This window comes from Mus pahari, chromosome 6 (genome assembly GCF_900095145.1).
Source record: "Mus pahari chromosome 6, PAHARI_EIJ_v1.1, whole genome shotgun sequence".
NCBI lineage: Eukaryota > Metazoa > Chordata > Mammalia > Rodentia > Muridae > Mus > Mus pahari.
The window spans coordinates 52231730-52251671 of NC_034595.1; the positions used below are offsets into that span (position 1 = coordinate 52231730).

The 19942-nt window shown below is 43.0% G+C and overlaps 1 protein-coding gene across 1 annotated transcript in view; it reads right to left on the reverse strand.

Moving 5' to 3' along the window:
• Window positions 1-16309, reverse strand: part of Jak1 (Janus kinase 1) — a 114370-nt gene extending 98061 nt beyond the window's left edge. Inside the window, exon 1 of the mRNA XM_021199851.2 lies at window positions 16096-16309. The gene's annotated coding sequence lies outside the window, so the exon portion shown is untranslated. The remainder of the gene's footprint in view (window positions 1-16095) is intronic.
• Window positions 16310-19942: the final 3633 nt, after the last annotated feature.

The window sequence follows — 19942 nt, forward strand, 5'->3', positions numbered from 1 at the left end:
CAGGCAGATTTCTGAGTTTGAGGCCAGCCTGGTCTACAAAGTGAGTTCCAGGACAGCCAGGGCTACACAGAGAAACCCTGTCTCAAAAAACCAAAAAAAAAAACAAAAAAAACAAAAAAACAACTGCACATCATGGTCTCCTTGAAAATGTGTAGGGGTTTTGTTTTGTTTGGTTGTTGTTTGTTTTTTACTCAGTGAGCGTGGTGGCAAATGCCTTTAATCACAGCACTTGGGAGGCAGAGGCAGGCAGATTTCTGTTTAGTTCTTGGCCAGCCTGGTTTACAAAGTGAATTCCAGGACAGCCAGAGCTATGTAACAAGATCCTGTCTCAAAAACAAAAACAAGAAAAAAATGTTAAATGTACAGGTTCATAAACACAGAAACAAAGACTAAATGATGAATACTAAGACCTTAACAAAACTGTTTACCTGTGAATGGCAGAGTTTTTTAATTAGTTACTAAGTTTTCTTATATATTTTATTAGTAGTTTAATAATAATAGTATTTCTTATTATTATTGATACAGGGAGAGAGGATGTTCATTCATGCATGCTATACACACATGTAGGCATGTTCATGCACGCTATGCACACGTATAAGGTGTGGTCTCATCTTGCACTTTGAGTCCTAGAGGTGAACTCAGCTCATCAGTTTCTATCACTAGAAACAAGTATTTTCACATGTTAGGCCATCTCACTGGTTCACGGTTTAAGTTTTCTAAAAGGAAAATTTGCTATTCTTTACAGTTCAATGGTATGGCAAATCCCAGTGATTGCCTAGAAAGTGCCAACCATTGGCTTTTGTCTTGACATCTCTGAAAGGATATTAACAATGAGTACACACTATTATAATTAAACCCTAGCTACTTGTTAAACATGCACTGGTAACAGGAATGACCTAAAACTAATCCAAAATAACATTTTAAGAACAGTGTCATGTCAGTAGAGATCATATATACCTACATCAGTAAAGACTGACTAATATGCATCTTTCTTGTACAATATAGGAAGGTTACAATTATTTTAAATGCACAGCCTGTAACTTTTAAAAGTGAAGCAAAGGAAAGACTATCAGAAGGAAAGAGGAAACAGAGGCTGTGCCCAGGTCCACGTCTTAGTCAACACAATTCAGCCTCAGGGTTTCAGCCATAAATAACTTCACTGAACAGTCTGTTCAGGCTGCACCCCACCTTGAGAATTTGCTGACAACAAAATTCTCTGCAAGGACAGATTAGGGTAGATAAATTCTAACTCAAACATGGCCGGAAACAACAATGACCAAAGGTACAACTGAAGACAATTGAGCCACTGGAGGTTCCCCCCCAAAGACCTCAACAGCTTCAGCATTACACCACAGAGTGGTGTGTTGTCCCTAAACCAGGACACAACGGGAGAACATGGAGTTTGGGATCAGAAGTGTGAAATTGTTTCTTCTCCTAAACTCAAATTCCCTTAGTTCTAAAATGAAATGAAACCAAAGCACATATTAGCCAGGAGCTTTCAAACCTCAGAAGTGGGTGTTTGGGAGGAAAGGGGTGTGGTGTGCAAGCATATGTGCATACGTGTCTGTGGAACCCAAAGGTCAAGTTTGAAGTGCCGACTTTGGTGGTGGTGAGGCATATGTGTGTTCTGAGACAGGCTTGCCAGCTAAGTTAGGCTGTCTAGCCAGTGAGTCCCAGGGGTCCTCCTGTCTTCTTCCCAACACTGGACTGCAAAGCATCTACTAGCAGGCCAAGGTTTTACATGGGTGCTGAGGATGGGTCATGCTTCCAGAGCAAGCACTTTATCAAGTGGGCCACCTCCCCAGCACATCGCCCCTTCCTTATTGTTACTGTTCTTAATAAAACAGTTTCCTACACTGGGTAACTGTAGCTCGTATATGCTAGACAAGACCCAGAACAAAAAGACTTTTTTAAAGACTTTATTTTTATTTTATGAGTGTTTGCCTGAATGTATGTATGTACACTACCTGTGTGCATGGTGCCCACAGAGGCCAGAAGTGTCAGATCCCTTAGAACTGAAGCTACACACAGTTTTGAGTTTCCATGTAGATGCTGGGAACTGAATTGGGTCCTCTGCAAGAATAGCCAGTGCTCTTAAGCACTGAGTCTTCCCTCCAGCCCACAGGGCAAGGCTTCTTATAAAAGTTTTTCCATGTCTGACTCTTCTTACATAGAAAACTGCACAATCTGGTACATATAGGGATAAAAATCAGATACATAAATTAAACACTGACCAATAATTAGACATAAAGAATTTTTCTTCTTTTTGAGACAAGGTCTCACTGTGTAGTCCTGGCTACCCTGGAAGACAGTATGTAGACCAGAGTGGACTTGAATTCACAAAGATCTATTTGTTTCTGCCTCCCAAGTGCTGGGATTAAAGGCCACCATGCCAAAAAGAAATTTTAAAAATAACTCCTTAATACACATTTATCATTTACTAAAGACCAAAGCAAATTTTTGCTTGATCATTTTTCATCAATAATTAAGTCCTGGCTGAACATTTGATACTATAGGACACAGTATCTTCAATGTTTTTCAAAGTTGATCAATATTTTGATTTTTTTAAATCATCAGTGCTGAAACTGCCACTTCACATAAACACATAGTACAAAATAGCAGAAACAGCTTAAATATTAAATAATAGGTAATTGTATCTAAGCAAAATACATACCCCAAATAAAGATACTTAAAATGACTTTTATGAAGACTATATTGCTATAGAACTTTTAAAATGCTTTTTAAAAAGAGTATATATAGCCTGCAACAAAAATTACATAATATTCATTAGTGACTAAGCCTGGGATAGAAATTTTATTGTAATATGACTTATGTAAAAATTTTTTCATTTATTCTAACAACAATATCAATGTGAAAGTAAATGTCAACATTAAGGGAAATATTTTATTAAAGATCTAGTCATTATTAGAATGTTTAAAATAGTTTTAAAAAAAAGAAAAAAGAAAAACCATTTAATCACTCCTAGATGTAACTTGGGATTGGCTTTGGCCTCAGCACTACCCACCCACCCTGTCCTTCAGGCTGTGCACCCAGGACACCTCCCCCAAACCAAGAGCTCCATTGCTCCTCTTTTATAGGACACCATTGTTATTAATATCCAAATTAACAGACAAGGCCTAAAGAAACCTAAAATCTCTTACATCACCTCCAAGTCTTCTGCCCATAAACTATCTCTGCCTCAGTGCAAAAGAAATGACTCAGTAATTAAGAGAGTCTGCTGTTTTTCCAGAGGACCCACAACAGCCATCTGTAACTCCAGTTCCAAGGGTTCAACACCCTCATCTCAGTGCACAGCCCCCATATACATAAACACATAATTAAAAATTTTTTTTAGATATCATCCTTTTTTGAGCTACTTCAATAATCAAATCTAATAATTTTTTTAAAAAATAATTTAATATAATAATTTAATAAAAAATTTTAATTTAACAAATTCCATGTGTGTCTATCTTATGAGCTGCAAGTATCAATTAATGACATATCAAGCATGCTGTAACACACAGCTATAATCCCAGCACTTGGGATGCTAAGGCAGAGAATCAAGGCTAACCTGGGTCAAACAACAGCAACAACCTACTAAAGCCCTGGCCCACAAAAGCCCTGGCCAGTCACTTCCTTGACACGCTCTTTTTCCCCTCCACTATCAAAATAGAAAACGAGCCATTTCCTGAGGCACTCTAATGTCTTCCAATTCTTACATCATGTGTACTAGTAACTCTAAATGTACTTACTAAACAGTTCCTATGAACTCAGAACTGAATGTGCTTGGGTTGGCTGTCTTCATGATCTCTTAAAACCATGGGAGCTCTAGCTCTAACCTGGGGAAAGTAAACAAGATTTGCAGCCAAAAAGGAAGTCGTTCGACAGCCTTCCCTGCCTCTCGTGAATGTCGGAGGAGGCTTGCTAAATGTCCCTTTTTCACCCAGCAGAAGTCATACTTCCATCTGAGTCACAATTCTGCAGTAATCGCTCTCCTTTGGTGTTACCTGACTCCTCTTCCATTGGTTTTTGTTCTGCGCTATTTTTCCAGCTGAAAGATTCTGGAGCTGGTGAGATAGCTCAGGTGGTAAAGTACTTCCTGTACAAGAAAGAGAACCTAAGCTCATCTTCAGGGAGCATGGTGCTGCACGTGTGTAATGTCAGGGAGGTGAAGCCTGGCAGCCTAGCCAGTCAGTGAGACAGTCTCAAACTGAAGAGAAAAAAATCTAATGGCCCTTGAAGACACCTGAACAATAACTTCTAGCCTACATACATGCACATGCACGTACACACACACTCATGTACTGCTTAACTTAAAGACAGCACTGCTCTTTAGAAACATCCCTCCGTGGTTGTTAGAAAGGTGGAAAACATTTTGCCCCAACGCACATTGCTATATTCATGGTGAAGTTTCCAAGTCAACACACAAAAGACCAAGTTAGACCAAGTTAACATACAACATACTAGAGCTCTCTGCTCTGCCAAAACTGAAAAATGAGTTACAGCCAGAAAACCAGGAGTAACTTTGCCATCTCAAAGGCCAGTACAGCATAAGCTAGAAGGGTATGCAGAACTTCAAGGGAGGTAGTACCTCAAAAACTGACAGGCCTTTACATGTTCAAAACAAACAGAAATATAGACTTCAGTGTTCACATATAATGTAAAACACTTGACCTTCACATGAGCTGGTTTACATGCTGCTCCAGGGTCTGCTGGAGGGCCACAAAGTCAGAAGCCAGCAGTTCTAACACATACTGTGTGGCCCCTCGAGCTGAGGAAGACATTATTGTCTGTTGTCAGAAAGAGCTGGCATCAGTTTTGGTGTAAGGTGTCAACAAGACACCTCAGGGGTGGGTCAGGAGGTCCAGCATGAGGTGTCAACAAGACACCTCAGGAGGTGGGTCAGGAGGTCCAACATGATGCACATTTTTATCTTGGATGGGAACACAGAAGCTGCTTCTGCACCTCCCCACTCCCCTTCCTGTCAGCTTCCTCCAGATCTCTGCAAGGCCAGGCTTCTCATACTCACCTTCTAGGTCCTAGCCCAAATGTCACTTCCTCTGAGATGTGGCCCATTTTCCACCCCTGCACATTCTGTGTGTCCTCACTAATACACTGGACTCTGCTTTCCAACATGCCACACTGAAATTATTTACTGACAAGTTTAACATCTAAGTATGTTTGCTCCTTCAGGTCAGGGACTGAGCCTGCTCCCCCCCTCCCCAGGCCCTTGCTACAACTGCCTAAGCCTCTTGTCTCCAGTGACTTGAACAGAGGTGGAATAGCTCAACCAGTGTTGGGGAAAGAAAGAAGCAGAGAGGAAAAGAAATAAAGAAAACTGGCAAAACAGCACATCTACATGGCTTACAAAAACATATGAGCCTTGAGGAGAACCTCACTGGGGAGGGGAACAGTCAGAAGAGGGAAACATGTCTACCCTAAAGGAGAACAGACACAAGAGAAGAGTACTCACTACGCCACAGACACCAGACGACAGTGGACTGGGGGCATCTGCCAACAAGGAGCTTTTACATAAGAAGGGCAGAAAAAAAAGGTGTCCGTATGTGACCTTGACCGAAAGGTGGCTGGTGATCTCAAGGGACCAATCTGGAGTACGAAGATAGCAGTCTTTTTGCAAAGGGTTAAACCATGAGTGGGTGGAAGGAAATGAAAGATTTCAAGACATTTGGCAGCAAACTGAGGAAGTGAAGAAAGGAGCCCCCCCAACCCCCCAGAGCAGTAATAAGAAGGGGGGGATCTTACTCGTTTTTCAAGAGAGGATAACCAGTCTGAGTTTAGAATCTTCAACTTCCTTTGTTACCACTGTAGAAAATCCAAAGTAACATGGACCATAATGTCGCCTGATCAGGCACCCATCTAGCTCACAACCCAGCTTCTTTTTCCTCTCTGTATATTGTACAGGATATCCGTCCTACCCCAGAGTCTTTGCATATGCTGTTTCTTATAGCCAGAAGTCTTTATGTGTATGTACATGTCTGTCAGTGTGTATGGTGGCCAGAAGTTAACATCCAACGTCTTCCTCACTCAATTTCCACTTTGTGTTTACACACACACACACACACACACACACACACACACACACAATACATATAGAAGTCAGTGGACACCCTGCAGGAGTCAGTTCTCTCCTTCCACCATGTGGATTCTGGGTATCAAACTCAGGTTCTCAAGCAGCAAGCCCCTTTATACACTGAACCATCTTCACAGATAAAACCTTCCTTAAACTCTTAAGCATAGCCTCTTTCATCTTTCAGATCCCAGATCCCACTCCCTTCATCTAGCTTCATCTGTCTTAGAGTCAACTATACATCTCTTCTGACACTTAGCATAAAGATCACATATACTTGTGTAACTGCTTAATTGCTGAAACCTAAAGGATAGAGTCAGGCCGACCTGGTTTTCACATATCATGATCTATCTATATATAAACCTAAGAGCATTTCTATAGTGGCCAGCTAGTGCATCAGAAGTGGCCTATTTCCTAAAGCCACATCAAGAGGACTTACCATCTATGTTCAGGCCAGTGAACCTATGACCCCTCCCTTCTATGTCCACGCACCCTGAGTTGAAGGTCTCTGTAAACAAGCAGTTGTCAAGCTGTGCATTTTGAAGTACCATCAGACATCAGTTGAGTTTCCCAATGAGTTAACACAAACACAGTGGTCAGCAAGACAGTCAGAACTTTAGAGTGGCTCCTGCTGAACCAAATCAAGCAAAATAAAAATGTAGGCAATGTATATGCTACTTTCTTTAGACTAAGTTATACAAAAAGTTAATCCTAAAAATCCTTAAAAAATTCTAAGTGTGACAAAAAAAAATTATCTTTATAATGCAAATTGCATCTGCCTGCTTTCCTAGGTGGGGCCAAAAGTCATCTTTAAAAACAAGACTTTCCACAGGAAGATACATATTTAGCAGGCTCAGCTCTTGCGCTCACTTGCGCACTTGCTCTGTGTGTGTGTGTGTGTGTGTGTGTGTGTGTGTGTGTGTGATACCACCAGCACAAACACTAAAAGACATCATTTGACAAACAATTCTGCCTATGACTCTCTACCAGCAACCTTCCAACACAAAAGATTATTTTAAATTCTACTAATTAAAAAAATTGCTATAAATTATAACCCCTCCACGGTCAGAGAAAATTATATTAACAAACAAGCCCACAGATATAATCATGGTTAATTGGGGAACTGTCAGTTCTAACAGCCTTAAGCCCTTTACAATGTTATTAAAAACAAATGATAGTTGCATTCATTGCAAATTATTCTTATTTCTACTCTGTGTAGTCAGACCAGCCTCTGGTTATCCAACATACCTGAAAACGTTACATCTAAATTTACTCTCTCCAGGCAGTCTTTTCCAAGGTTCAGGTGGCCACTCTCTTGCCCGCTGCCCTCCAGACTTGGGGTTTTCTTTCTTAGTCTTAAATGGGAAGAAAGGATTCAGCTACATGTACTTTGCTATCAAAGCACATGGATAAGAGTAGGGCTGGAGACCTGGATCAGCAACTAAAAACACTGGGCTGCTCTTCAGAGGACCTGGGTTAGATTCTGGGTGCCAACAGAATGACTCACAACAGCAGGCAACAAGATCTGGCCTCTGCAGACTCCTGCAGGCACAGTGCACATAAACTCGTCCTTTTATCCTTTTCTTTCTCTCACAGAGAAGAGAGAAGGGGGCTGTTTTTGCTTGCTGGCTGGCTGGCTGGCTGGCTGGCTGTTTTTGAGACAGTCTCAGGCAGCCTGGGCCTGCTCAAACTTTCTGAAGCTGAGAATGACCTTGACCTCTTCCCTCCTGCCTCCATTTGCCAAGTGCTATGATTACAGGTGTACACTACTATGCCCGGCCTATCATTTTCTATGAATACTTAAATTCAATAAGCTTGTACAAGAACATCACTAAGAAGGAAATATACATATATCTATGTGCACATACACATAATTAGGAGACAAGACTGTGTATAATTTTCTGCTTTGGGTAAATCTTGCTTCAGGAACGTATGATAGATAACACAGAGCAGAAACTGTAAAAAGGAAAACAACAAATTAAAGTTCCTTTAAATTCCTATCATTCTTTAGGCAGCAAAGCTCCCTGGAGCATTATCTCCCTTATAAAATGTTTAATTCTGACACAACTCTAAAGACGTCATTTTATAAACAGGTCTCCTGTGTCTCTTGGCCAGCAGCACACCAATGGCTACAAACAGACTTAACAAAAGCTAAACAGCACCTTTACATCGGTCTTCTGAGACGCCCAGTATGCTCTTCCCATTTATATCTTGGACAACTCCTACAGAGGTTACATAAAAACAATTTTCTAATTTTTCATTAAAAAAAAAATAAAACCACTTATCTAGCATCTCAGTGGAAACTGCCTTGGTTAAGCACCAAAACTTTTTTTTAATTATTATTATGTGGTACCCACTCTTTCAAAAATACAATATATCAGGTACTCTTTGTTTGGTATCTTCTAGGGACATGCCACACCATTTTAAACATTATGAATATAGCTTGAGCTTTTTAAAAATTGACCAGAAGCATATATTCCAATCATTTTGAAAAGTTAAAAAAAAAATAAAACAATCAGAACAGTTTTATCTCAGTCTGTGCCTGACACCATTTCAAAATATTTAGTAGTCTTTCAATCCTCAGATAGTCATAGAAGTTGATATTGTCTCTATTCCACTCTGTGGATAAGCAACAGCCATAACTTGTTGGGTTGGAGAGATGGCTCACTAGTTAAGAGCACTTCCAGAAGACCAGAATCCAGTTCCCAGCACCCACAGCAGGTAGTTCAAACTCCCTGTAACTCCAGTTCCAGGAATTCCTCTTCTAGTCCTTTTGGGTACCTGTTCAGTGCCACACATTCACAGATATGCACATCCATATCAATAAAAATAAATCTTTACAGAAACAAAGGAAGAGCAAAGCTAAAATGCAATTAAAAGATCTATTTTCTACTGGAGTTTAATAAACCGCCTGTCAGTTTCCTTCAGCTTGGGGGTTCTAGGCACCAGGGTCTTCTACAACAGTTGTTCTCAACCCATTCCCTCAGTAAAGAAAGGATCCCTCTCTGGATTTTCATTCTAAGGAAACCTTTCTTTGAATCTGTCCTGGAGAAGTTCTGATGTCCCCTACTTACACAGCAGCCAGCCCTAAACAAGCAGCCTATTCCGCTGCAGCCCTGAACTCTCTCTCCTTCATCTCACTCATGTTCCACAACACAAGCCCTTCTGGATGCCTTCCATTACTAGTAAGCACCAGCTGCGACACTGTAGGGTCATAGTGACAACTGCAAATTGTGGCACTGTTCACCCTAGGTCCCCTCAAGAATCCCAGACTGCTTGCTCTGGTCCTGGTCTCACAGTGCCTTATCCTGCTACTCCTCCATCACCAAGACAAAAATCAGCCCTGGGCCTTTAGGGATGTGACTCCTTGTACATATTCCCTAACTATGTCTGTCTCTCAGGTTTTTATTCATTGTATTTAATCATTGATTGACTTAAAAACCAGTTAGATCATCAGAGGACTTGATAACTTTAAGCACAATTTCAAATGGGTCTTACTGTACTTTAGGGAAAGCTTGTATGGACTTCTTGCCACCTAGTTTGACTTAGGCATTTCTTGTTTCCTGGTAGAGTCAAGAACTGATCAATGATGGCGAAATAAAGCATTTTTGGTGCTGGGTGAAGGAAAGGGTGGCACGGCCCAAGGTAGAAGCTGATTCTGTACAGAATTCACAGTGCCTCACAGTTCTTCCATCTGCTCTTTTCACCCCAAAACCTCAAACGCTCTCATCTTCCCTACTCAACCACTGGCCAGAGGCCACGGTCCCTGACCTCTTCCTGTTCAGATGCAAGAGTCTCTGCTTACAAGCTCTCCTCACCTCTGGCTCTCTCCTAAGAAGGATAGGCTCTAATCAGTGCATGCAACCAGTGTCTCACCATCTTCTGTACATGCCCACCTCTGCTTCATGCCTTTGCTCATACTGTATATCTTCTCAGCATCCCATCCTACTTCAGAACAAGGGAACTGACACTCATCAAGGACCTACTCAACTAAAGCTTCTTCAGAAATACTGGATGTCAGGTACTGTAGTGTGTGCCCTGAAGAACAGCTATTTGGGAGGCTAAGACAAGAGTATTCCTTGAGCCCAGGAGCAAGAGCCCACTCCCATCTTTCTGTATGGGAAGTATACAGACTGTCATATACGTGGGGGTATGTGCATATGTGTATCATAGGTCAATCTCAGGTGTTCCTTAGGATACAGACTGTCATATATGTGGGGGTATGTGTATATGTATATCATAGGTCAATCTCAGGTGTTCCTTAGGATACAGACTGTCATATATGTAGGGGTATGTGTATATGTGCATCATAGGTCAATCTCAGGTGTTCCTTAGGAGCCACCCACCTTGCATTTTAGGACAGTATCTCAAAAACAAACCAAAAGCAGTTCTAAGAGTCAGGAGTGGTGGCATATACCTTTAATCCCAGCACTTAATCCCAGGAGACAAAGAGATCTTGGTGAGCTCAAGGCCAGCCAGGGCTACATAAGACCCTGCCTCAAAAAAAAAAAAAAAAAAAAAAAAAAAAAAAGACACAGACAGACAGACAGGACTTCTTACTCAGACTTGGAGCTCACCTATGTGGGTAGCTTGGATGGTCAGCAAGCTCCAGCATCCCCTCTCCGGCACTGGGATTGCAAGCAAGTACCATTGCATCCTGTCTTTTGAGTGCTGGGGATCAAACCTAGGTCCTCATGCTTGAACCGCAAGCACTTAACCCACTCAGTCACCTACCAAGTCCACCCCATCTCCTTTTTTTTTTTTTTTAAAGATTTATTTATTTTATTTACATGAGTACACTGTAGCTGTCTTCAGACACACCAGAAGAGGGCATCAGATCTCATTACGGGTGGTTGTGAGCCACCATGTGGTTGCTGGGGATTGAACTCAGGACCTCTGGAAGAGCAGTCAGTGCTCTAACCCCGCTGAGCCATCTCTCCAGGTCCCCCCCCCCATCTCCTTTTAAAAAAGCATTAGAGAAAGGCTCTGAGTAGGTCTAGCTCTCTTGAGAGGCCCCAGGAGACTTACTTTTCACGTTTGCACTGTAAAGGCTATGTACACCAAGTTTATTTCCATATGAGCTGTGCTTTAGTCATTTGCCAAGCACTTAGCAGGCACCAAGAGATGTCTGTGTATAAAAAAAGAATGAATTGATATATAATATATTCAAAAAAAAAACTAACGCTATACCGTAATCTTCAGATTACAAAAGAGTCCTCTGAAAGTTTGTAGGAACACTGCAACAACACGATGGGACTTACTCATTCTGCATGCATAACCACACCACCAGACCTGGGACACACTCAAGTTTTTCTACCAGTCTGCACACTCTCTGCGGGCAGGGGGTCCTGTGTGCTTTACTCCATTTACTCTCTGCAGGCGGGGGTCCTGTGTGCTTTACTCCATTTACTCACTCTACGACTATTACTAGTAAGCGGGCAATCAATACTTACTGATTAATAACTGGATAAACAAAATGTCATGTACTCATGCTAAGTAAACCAGTTATATAGATTTAAACTATCTCAACAAGTGTCAGCTGTCTTCTGACCAGAGTACACTTAAAAGAATTTTCTGTTAGTTCCTATCTCTAACCCCAGCATTTGGGAGGCTTAAAGCAGGAAGATGACAAGTTTGAGGCCACAAGGTGAGTTCCAGACCACCCTGGGCTAGAGGAAGACCCAGTCTTAAGTTACTACTGAGCATGTCGCCCTGGGAGGAAGGGACCTACTCAGAGCACTGAGGAATGGTGTGCCCTGACCAGCTGTGAAGACCCACACATCACAAAACAAAGGCAACACAGAAGGGAGCTTGAGGTTTAACCTTTCCGACTGCCTCAAATGGCTAAAAGTGAGCGTGTACCTCAAAGGCAAGAGCATTCACAGGAATTCTTCTCTTCCCCTGAAACACCAGCATTTCAACACGGCAGCTCTTTCAAACCCTGTTACCAGGAACTTTTTGGAACCGGAAGCTAGAGTGGCATATCTCTCTGAGGACAAGAAGAGTAAAGCAGAGGAAGTAGCAATGGAAGGGCTGAAAACAAAGCTTGGCACAAACGCATTAGCACCAATGAATCAATGTCCTCGTACCTTGCATTACACAGGAAAATTTCTCTCAGAGGCTGATGCCAAACTCCTGAATCCAAGCCTTCCTCCTACCCCAGCCTCCCAAGTACTTGGAGGATAGATGAGTACCACACACACCTAGCATGGTCCGAATTCTTGAAAAGGGAGAACAGAGAGCACAGAAGAATCAAGCAGCACCACCCTCACCCACTCCAGCACCGACAGCTCCGCTCCCTTCTATGGTAAGCCTTCTTCCAATCTCCACTATGCTCAAAGGAAACATAGGAAATACAATACAGAGCACAGAGGATTTTGTTTTCTCCTCTATTTACTACTTCCTTTCATTTTCCAATTTTTCTACAGTGAGTTTCTCCCTTGTCATGTGAAAATAATCTTTGTGTTTAAAAGAGGGGAAACTACAAAAAAAAAAAAAAAAAAAAAAAAAAAAAAAAAAAAAAAAAACTACCCAGAGAACTAAGCATACTAAATCAATCCCTTACCCCCCTGCAACTCACACACACACACACACACACACACACACACACACACTCCTCAAGAACATTAAATCTTCCCTGCTGCTTGGCACTCAGATGAGCTTGGCCTCTTCTTCCCTGGCTTGCACTGTGCCTAACAGTTCATTCGTGAAGTTCCTTCACAGCAGCTCCAGTTTGTATGTCCTTGGGTTTTCACGCATTATGCTTGCATTCCTTGCCTGGTTTCTCCACCAAGACTGCATTATAAATAACTAATCTAGGTATCTTCGTTTCTTTCTAGAACAGGAATGAAATCACTTGCCACAACATGCGCCCTGGTATCTCTTTTCTCACCTGGCACCCCTAAGCATCATCTCTCCACTTCAGCACTAGTGGCATTTTGACCCAGGTCATACTTGGCTATAGGAAGGGCTGTCCTGTGCATTACTGAGTATTTAGCAGTACATCTAGTACATCTACCCACTAGATACCACCTTCCCCAACAAGGTGTACCCTCCCAAACGCCTCAGAAAATATCAATATCTCCCTCAGCATGAAATTTTACCAAGCTGTTAACCACCAGTCTGAAAGATTCATCAAGATTCCTTCATGGCCTCTGCTCTATGGCAAGGCTCCATGTCCATTAAGCCACAGTACATTAGAGAACATCAGGTTGCTTGTTCAGCTAGATTCTGCTTAAATAGCCCATTCCCTGCCTGCCTGAAATGTCCTATGTGATTGTTTTTTAAATGATTTATTTTTTATTTTGTGTGCACTGCTTGTATGTCTGCGTGAAGGTGTTAGATCCCCCCTGGAACTGGAGTTACAGACAGGTGTGACCACCATGTGGGTGTTGGGAACTGAATCCAGGTCCTCTAGAAGAGTTACCAGTGCTATTAACCACTGAACCATCTCTCTAGCCTCATAAAAATTATTTTTAAAACATGCTTTGTAAAAATACGCACATCTCGACAGGCAGTGGTGGCGCACGCCTTTAATCCCAGCACTTGGGAGGCGGAGGCAGGCAGATTTCTGAGTTCGAGGCCAGCCTGGTCTACAAAGTGAGTTCCAGGACAGCCAGGGCTATACAGAGAAACCCTGTCTTGAAAAAAAATATATATATATATATATCGCACATCTCAGACAATAAATCTAGCAGCATATCATCATCTCACTAAATTATACTAAGGATATACAGAACATGTATCCTCAGTGGGGAAAAAAGAAAGCACAGAAAATCTGGCAGTTAGAAAACACAGATCCTGCCTGGCCTTTGCTAAGCTGTAAATTGTTTTTGATTAGTACAATTATTTATAGTGTTCTCTGTATAAAATTGAGTTTAAATCTACATATATTCTAAGTAGTTGCTTCATTTGTATTTCTCTCCAAATATGTGTGTTACTTCAAATTATTCAGAATAAACAGAATGATGTCTTCAGACAACATTAAAATCTGTAGCTGGTAATGTGCTGTTGAAATCGGTCAGTCTTCTTTAGAATCACTACTGTTCATAAAGTCAAACCTCTTCAAACGGGCAGACCTCACAGTCCTTTTAAAAAACCCTGAGGTTAAGTTCCCTTGTGTAATTTAAGGCAAGCACATTCCCGTAAAAGCAACCCTATCCTCAAAACTCCATATTTTTCACTAGCTTTTTATAGCAGGTGTCCGAATTAAAGTATTTTTACAGCCAACTCCTCCTGGCACCTTACATCTGTAAAGGGTGGATACCAAGTGGCCAGAAAGATAGTGGTCTTCCAAGACAAACAGACACTAACACCTGCCTAAATTACAACAAAGTAGAGTATGTTAGGAACTGTATCAGCTATTGGACCAATATCCAATTTATCCGCTTTCTAACATCTTGTCCCAAAGCCAGTAGATTGTGTGCTGTGAAATGGGATTGAAACAGAACTAGCTGTATTCAGTGTAAAGGGTAACAGAAAAATCTGAGCAACTCCCTCCCCTAAAAAGTACAGCAGTGTAGACAACTGATATGATACATAGGATTAAGTTATGGTTACTATTTGTAATGTTCACACTCCCTTTAGTATGATGTATCTGTTTCTCTCTACATGATCTAGATCCATACACAAGAGGCATTTATTCCATTTTATACAGCATGTTATACCAGAGCTGTCTATAATGCTGGCCTGCAGTCTCCATTAACCTTCACCATAATGCACAAAAGAACAAACTGATCCCTCAATAAAAAAAAAAGTATCCCCTAGATGTTGGAAAACTGAAGCCAGGAATGAAATGACTTTGCTCACAGGGCCCCAAATCTAATTTTTTACCTGGTAACCCCACATGATCTCTCAACCTGGGCACTACTGACTGACATTTTGAACAAGTTCATAGTTGCTTCACATAGCTCCAAATTCCAGTACTTGGAAAACATCAGAGTCCCCAACAAAAGCAAAAGCAATAGGCAACACAAAATGTGGCTTTTAGAAAGGGAGGAATAAAAATTTAATCAATGCAAAATGTTCATTGAAAAAGAAAAGTTTTTTACACCACAAGTAACTCAAATATTTTCTTTTTGAACGGGGAGGACAACACCCAAAGACTAGATAATTTTATCTAATTGTCTCAGCATTCTACTTATTTAACGACCCAAGTTTTTATGCCTTCTTCCCTGAAAGAAGTAATGGTAATTTTATACTACCGTAAATACCTGCGACTGAGCTCTATGACTGGGGAGGAATTTTAATAGCATGGATACTGATGTATCCAAGCAGAGGCAGAAGACTGGTCACAGCCATGAATTAAGAGTATCAATTAGGGCCCGGTCCTAGTCGCCGGGAAATCACGGAGAATACACCTCCGAAGGGGGCACACAGGCACCAGGAGACAAGATAACCTCACCTCTGGTCTAGTCTCCTTTCTTAAAGAACTCCCTTCATAAAGTCGCATCATCCCAGGAGCCTGGGAGTGTCTCCAGAGGGGTGCCTACTGCTTCTGAGGCGACGGGGGCGTTCGTTCGCGCGGAAGCGGAGCCAGGAGTTGGGGAGCCACAGACACTAGTCCCTAGTTTCTATGAATCGGGTCCCTTCGGGTAGGACCTACAGTCGTCTCTCCCCATTCCCTTCACCCACGGCCCTCCATCACGCTACGTTCCGGCAAGCTGCGGTTCGGAGTTCCCGGGGCGCGCCCCCACGTAGTCCCAAACCCCAAAAGTTCCCCCGCAAGAGCTGACCAGGGGTGAACGCGGGCCACGACCCTCGGCGAGTCCTGCGGTCGGGCTGTTGCGGCGACAGAGGCCGTCGGCGCGCAGGCCGCGGGGCCATAAACAGGATGTCGGCGGAGCGGGCCGCTGTTGGCGGAGCGGCCCTCCCTCACCTCCCGGCAGCCCCGCCGCCTGGAAATCCCCGCCCCGGTCGCCCTGGCCGCTCGGCCGCCGCGCTCCGCGCCCCTCTCACGGTCCCCGAACTGGCCACGGCGGTCTCCAGCTCCCCACCGGGACACTCACCACTTCCGTGTGCGCCGGGCCGCGCGGCTCCTTGGCGCAGGGTCGGTCTGGGTCAGCCGTCCGGCTGGCAACTCGGCCAGCCGTGCGGGGTCCGGCGTGGACACCCGCGGCTAAGGAGAGGCACCGAGAGGACGAGCGAGGTAGGGCGCGGACTCCGGGGCGCGTCAGCAGCTGCCGGCTACTCCGCGGCTGCGGCGGCCTGCGCTCTACAGACGCACCGGCGTCCCGCTCCTCCACAGCTTGTTGACCACGCCCCCCTTGTATAGTCCATCCCCCGTGACGTCAGAAGCTGCTCCTACAATTGGACAGACCCGAGACTGAGGACCTTGGAGTCTCCGCCTGCCCGGGCTCGCCCTCCGGCAAGTGTCTCCGCTTGCTTCCTCTTACCAACTAGCTTGTGAGACTTGAACTCAAACTGGACATACTGGCACACTTCTTTAATCCCAACACTCCGAGAGGCAGAGACAGGTGGATCTCTGTGAGATAACCTGTCCCCCCCACCCCTAAAAAAAAAAAAAAAAAAAAAAAAAAAAAAAAAAAAAAAAAAAAAAAAAAAAAAAAAAAAAAAAAAAAAAGAAAAGAAAAGAAAAGAAAAGAAAAGAAAAGAAAAGAAAAGAAAAAAGAAAAAGAGAAGACGTGAACTCATTCACGCAAGGAATAAGAATTCGCCCTCTGGAGTGACCTGTGCCCTTGGAGGCATTATCCGTGCCCTGTGTGGTTTACATCTGCCCCATCTCAGCCACTCTAGAAGAGGGTTCCGGAAAGACTTGCCTAGCAAGAACGAAAGTCACTTTGTCAGTCGCTGCGATAAAATATTTGACAAAAGCAATTTAAGAAAGAAAAGGTTTATTACCCTGTACAGTTGGAGAGAACACAGACCATCATGATGAGAAGTCGTGATGACAGAAACTTGAGGTGGAAAGTCACATTGCACGCGTGCTCAGGAAGAAGAGAGGATGGATTCTTGTATTAGCTTTCTCCTGGGTATTAACTCCAGGACCACAGTGCATGGAATGGTTCTGCCCACAGATAAAGTGGATCTTATCTCCATTACCCTAATCTAGGTAATCCTCAAGGGCACAGCCAAGGGGACTAGTCTACAGAATCCCCCACAGGCCTGTGCAAAGCAAGGGTTCTAGGAGATCCTAATCTAGGTCATGTTCAAGGGCCGAGGGGTGACCTAATCCAATCCCTCACAGGTATAGCTGATCTCCTAGGTGATACTAATGGTCAAATTGACAATACTAACCATCATGAGGTCTTAACCAGCAACAAAACCTCGGACTTCCACAGGTTTCTTCAGGCCCAGCTTCTGTTCTGTGGTGTAGGAGCTCCCTGAAAAGGGGCAGGGGAGAGAAACCAACCATGGAAAAGGGAAATAAGGATTAACAGCCATTGCTACCTAACCTGTGTCCAGTGCTTTCGGGTTTTCATTATCATAACCTTTCACAGTAGGTTTGTTCAGTCTTCTCCTAGCCACAAAAACAAAACAAGCAGACAAACAAACAAAAACCCTGTAGCTCTCAAGTGTCTTCCATTCTGGCTTCTTAAACTTGTGGGCTATTTGTCAGAGAAGACTGCTCAGACATGGGCTTAAGCCTTTAGAAAGACTTTCTTAGCTGACCAGCAACTACACTGGGTATTCAGGATCCCAGTGTAGACCCGAGCCTTTCTCAGGGTGAGCTTTTAAGCACAAGAACCATGCCCTGGGTTGACATACTTCAGTTAACAAGAACAGTTCAGTTAGCCAGATGCAGAACTACGGATGCCAAAAAGCAAGGTTAGCACACTCAGAGACCTTTCCAGAACCACGGCCTTTGGTGGATTAGGGCTTTGTTTTCATTTTTAGCAGGTGGTAGTGCCTACGTGGTGAGTTTTATACCCTGAATAGTACATCCATCATGGAATCAGTTGTGCTAAGGTCTGGGGCCCTGTTACAAACCTGTGGCTCTTCTCGTGATTTAGTGTGGGGTGCTCACAAAATTGTCATTAAGTAAAACGTTTCTAAAGTGTGTAACAACCCGAAGATAATTTAAGAATCAACATAATGAATCTGAGATATTTCTAGCCATGCCTGCCCATTGTGTCCAACTATGTCAATGCAGCCTTGGTTCTAAACACACAAGTGCACTTGGACCTGTAAGTACTGTCACAACACACACTGCCAGCAAGCAATGCCTGAAGCACTTTGGCTCAGATCCACCTGTTATGAATTGTACCGTCTGTCTGTCTGTCTGTCTGTCTGTCTATTACTATATATAGAAAGCTTGCTGTTCTTCTAGAAACATTTGTTATGATGAAGACTTTCAGTCTTATTTCTCCCCTTGTTGCACACCATGCATCCAACTGCATATGTTTTGACTGAATTCTGTTAAAAATGATTTCTTAAATTTGCTGCTTAGAGGCTGCTAGGATGGCAAGATTGTCACCAGGCCTGACAATCTGGCTTCATCCCCAGAACCCACATCATGAACCAAAAGATCTGACCACCAAAAGTTGTCTTTTAACCTCCACGTGTGTGACATTACACATGACTGCCCCCACCCACAAATAAATAAATGTTAGAAATTAAATTAAATAAAAAATAAAAGTCCTGTTTCAGTTACTCAAGTTTCACACACACAAACAAAAGTTTATCTTGCTTTGACTTTCAATTAGGACAGGATTTCCAGCAATTTCTGAAATGACATAAACATACTTCTGTGACCTTGTGATATTAGTGCAAAGAGGGGACCTCAGCACCAATGGTGACACAGACAAACATCAGTCAACTCTGAAAGACATCAAAGGTGTTCCAAGTTTACAGCATCAAATATTCAGCCATGATTCAATTCGCTATTTAAAAACAAGCAAGCGCATCCATTCTGAGAAGTGTTTGCCAGCGTGATACAAACTACAGTAATCTAGGAAGAAGGAACCTCAGTTGAGAAAATACCTCCACCAGATTAGCCGGTAGGCAAGTGTGTGAAGCATTTTCTTGGTTGATGATTGATGCGAGGGGACCAGCCCTCTGTAGGCAAGACCCCTGTGCAGGTGGTCTGGGTGGAATAAGAAAGCAGACTGAAGAAGCCATGAGGAGCAAGCCAGTAAACGGTGTTCCTCAGTGCTCTCCGCTTCATTTCCTGCCTCTAGGTTTCTGCCTTGACTTTCCTCAGTAATGGATTCTAATTTGTAAGCTAAAATAACCCTTTCCTCCCTCAAGTTGTCTTTAGTCAATTTTTTATCATAGCAAAGAAAACATCAGTCTGATTAGTGAGAAAACCCACTTTTTAAATAAATGATAAAATTATATGTATGTGTATGTGTGTGTATCTCAAAATTACTTTTAAAATACAATTCTTTTATTATTTTTTTAATTGGATGTTTTATTTATTTCTATTTCAAGTGTTATCCCCTTTCCTGATTTCCCCTCTGCAAACCCCCATCCTATTCCCCCTTAACCTGCTTTTCTGAGGGTGCTCCCCCCACCCAGCTACCCACTCCTGCCTCACTGCCCTAGCATTCCCCTATACTGGGGCATCCAGCCTTCACAGGCTGAAGAGCCTCCCCTCCTATTGATGCCAGCTAAGGCTCCTTCAGCTCCTTCAGTCTTCCCCCTAACTCCTCCATTGGGGTCCCTGTGCTCAGGCCAATAGTTAGTTGCAAGCAGAGCATCCCCATCTGTATTGGTCAAGATCTGGCAGAGCCTCTCAGGAGAGAGCTGTATCAGGCTCTTGTCAACAAGCACATCTTGGCATCAGCAATAGTGTCTGGGTTTGGTGCCTGCATGTGAGATGGATCCCCAGGTGAGGCAGTCTCTGGATGGCCTTTCCTTCAGTCTTTGCTTCACTCTTTGTCCCTGTATTTC